Here is a 3,459-nt window from a genome sequence, read left to right on the forward strand (position 1 = left end):
AAGCTTCCTGTAAGGCAGGCAAGAAATCGAAGTGCCCATGCAGCAGTTGGCTGCATGTGTCCACTCGGAAAGCTGTCTGAAAGAACATACAGTCTCACATGCCGAAAATGTCAGTGTTTGATGAGACCATCTCTTGTGGCGCAATCGGTTAGCGCGTGGTATTTATATAATAGCATCAGGCTTGAGAAATACCGAAGTTGTGAATTCGAGCTTCACCTGGAGCAGTTTACCGTTCTGCTTCTGCACATTTCCAGCGGAGTTCAAGGTGCAACTGGTCAGTTCCATAAAGCATTTCCTTCTTCGTGTTCTCATGTGGGCATTTAGAGTCCTCTGGCCGGTGGTATTGCAATAGCAGGTGTGAGTTTATTTGTTCACAGGCCGGAGAGGGGGAGGTTGGTGACAGCGTGAAATTGCAAAGGAGGCGGCACGAGATCTCTAAATCCAAAGAACCGAAATCACAATTCTTCTTTACGTGAAATAGACATTCGTCTGTTTGAAGTGTCGTGTAGGAAAATGGGGATCGGGCGGGAAAATAGAGTCGAGGTCGAAGATCAGCCATGATCTCATTGAATGGCGGAGCAGGCTTGAGGGGCCGTAAGGTCTATTCCTGCTTCTATTTCTTATGTTCTTATGTAACAGCTGACCCGATCCTCGTTGCTTGGCGGTTTGATTTGCAATATCCCGACGCCTATCCGCTTTATCCAGTTTGTTGCTCCCACTTTCACATTCAACTTGTTTCACTTCCTGGTCATGTGATATAAAATAGCGGAGTGCAGAAGGTTCATCGCCCGCAGGAAGATCAACGGTGGAAGGAATGAAAGCAGCGATTTTGCTTCGCCACTAATGATGAAACGCTCACTTTTCCTTTATTTTTCGTTGTTCTCTCTTCGAGTAAACTTGGGGGAAAGTGAAGCGAATTTCAGTGACTGGAAAATCACCAGCGGTTCTGGCTGCATATGAAGAAATTGGCGACATGGGCATCTGAGAGGCTGAAATGGTTCACATTGTTCCCGAGTTTCGGTAGGAGGCAGCACGGATTGATTTGTAACGCTGAATGTCTCTGCATTCTACCGCCCATGTAGATGATGCTGGAAGTGTCTGCAAGGAGTGGGTGGAGGTTAAAAAGTATCTAATTTATTCGAATAAAGAAATCAGATCAGCCCAACTAAACTCAGTGTTAACCATCCAATTAACAAGCTGCAGATAACTGCACCAATCCGAACATTTCCAGGTAACTATGGAAGAGACTCACTTTGAAGCAGTTTAGATACGAAGCGACCTCTGTGCAAACAAGGGACGGGTGGTGTGAACAGGCAATCAGTGGTCTTTCTAAATGATCATCTACTGTCCAAATGTTTCTGGTAAAAATGGTGATCAGAGAAGATCAAAGCCCTTTTCTGAGAATGTTCACCAAAGTTCAACATATTGACAACACAGCGCAGGCATCGTCTCTCCCGCAGTTGTTGCTCCGCTGGAAAAGCAGAACTGGACAGCTGTTCTAAAATTCACTACCTAAACAGGGACTTGGGTCCTGGACCTTCAGTTCACTTCTTTGCTTAAAAGTCGAATGATCTAACGACTGAGCTATCCAGGCTCGTGGTGATGTGAGTTCCCATCCTACAGATTCATGGTCGTTCTCGGAATTATCCCTTGTGGGCGTCGAACTCGGGTGAGGGTCCATTTTATAAAATTTTCAGTAACGTTTTGAGGGGAATCCTTGTTTGTGTTGAACCTTGTTTGTGTTGTAAGAAATATGGAGAGGAAACTCGTGAGTTTACAATTCTTCTTGTTTGTGCCAAATGTCCTGTCATTCGTTCGCACCAATTAAAAAAACACTTTACCCAGTGGCTCAACAGCGAAACTTGTCCCACACGGGATCTGGAAAAGGTCTCTCGACCTGTCAGCGGACCAACAACTGAAAGCGGAATAATTCCACGTTACTCAGTGACTCCGGGAAACACATTTCCCTTCCGAATTTTCCTACACGGCATTCCAAACAGAAGAATGTCTGTTTCATGAAAAGAAGAATTGTGTGTTCGGTTCTTTAGATTTCAAGATTTCGTGCCGCCTCCTTTCCCATTTCATGCTGTCGCCAATCGCCCCCTCTCCCGCCTATTAACAACTAAACTGACACCGACTATTGCAATGCGGCCGGCCAGAGGACCCGAAGTTCCCACATGAGAACACAAAGAATGAGATCCTTTCTGGAACAGACCAGCTGTCCGCTGAAATCCGGTGGAAATGTTCAGAAGCAAAAGGTTAAATTGCTCCAGGTGAGGTTCGAACTCACAACCTCGGCATTTCTCGAGCTGGTTACTGTTATATAAGTACCGCGCGCTAACCGATTGCGCCACTGGAGCTAAGTGGAAACAACGCTCCAATCAAACCCTCTCATTTCCGGCCTGTGAAAGAGTATGTTCTTTCAGACAGGTTTCCAAGTGGACACACGCAGCCAACTGCTGCTCGACCATTGGTGTTTTAGTGGTCGAAGACTTGCTTGCCACACAGGAAGCTGGGGTTTGATTACCGGAGCATTTTCATTCTGCATTCATGACATCGCGTGAATTGGGATAGATTCATATTCAGCTTCAATCTGCACAATATCTTGAGACATTTTCTTTTCTCCACGTGTCTTGCGTCCGCAAAACCTGGGCATTCTGTCCTCTTGCGCTGAAACATGCTCTGGAATCAATTCAATCCTGCCGTCTGTATCGCTGAAATAATGTGGAAATCAAATGAGAGAATGTTCACTGTAAGTGGGGATACTGCCGGACTTGATTGGGATTTGAACCCTTCACCTCTCGCATATATAATCAGTTGAACCGCCCGAAACGAAAATTATAACCCGAGCCACCACGCACAAGCCCATGCAACCAGACCAAAATTCGCAGCCATCCCGAGCCGACCAGCCAGCCTTTCAGGCCACTTCTAACCATCCAATCTCGTTTTCTATTCCGATGTTCAACAATGTCAAGTTGAGCACTAACGACTTCAAGTCACCAATATTAGGCTCTCGTTTTAAATGAACGACTTGTATTGTCAGGTAAAAGTTTGCAGAATTTATTGCTCTGAAGCTACATTGTCATCTGCAGTTTATACACTGAACCATAAGTATAATAAAATTGCTAATTTTTCAATGTGAGAGCGAAGAGACATAAATGTGGAGACATTACTCCGAATTCATCAGCTGGGTTTGTGTATTGCTTTTCCCCCTGTCTCTCTCCCTCTCATTTCTATCTCCCTGTCTGACTTTCTTTGTCTTTTTTTCTCTCTCACCCTGTTTCACGTTCTTTGTTCCTCTCTCTCTCTGCCCCGTCTCTCTCCCTTCCTTTCTCATCCCTCTATCTTTGTTTTACTGTCTCTTTTTTTATCTCTATCTCTCTATCAGCCTCCTGTCTCCGGCTCTTTTTTTCTTCGTCTGTGTCTCCCCCTCTTATCTCAGTCTTTATCTTTCATGGT

At 45.2% G+C, this 3,459-nt stretch overlaps 1 non-coding gene across 1 annotated transcript; it reads right to left on the bottom strand.

Moving 5' to 3' along the window:
- Positions 1-2,265: 2,265 nt before the first annotated feature.
- trnai-uau (transfer RNA isoleucine (anticodon UAU)) lies at positions 2,266-2,360 on the bottom strand. The gene is made up of 2 exons: positions 2,323-2,360; positions 2,266-2,301 (listed from the first exon to the last, which is right to left on the bottom strand). It is a non-coding gene; the product is annotated as a tRNA-Ile (tRNA).
- Positions 2,361-3,459: the final 1,099 nt, after the last annotated feature.

The sequence above is a fragment of the Heptranchias perlo genome, unplaced genomic scaffold, assembly GCF_035084215.1.
Source record: "Heptranchias perlo isolate sHepPer1 unplaced genomic scaffold, sHepPer1.hap1 HAP1_SCAFFOLD_122, whole genome shotgun sequence".
Classification (NCBI taxonomy): Eukaryota; Metazoa; Chordata; class Chondrichthyes; order Hexanchiformes; family Hexanchidae; genus Heptranchias; species Heptranchias perlo.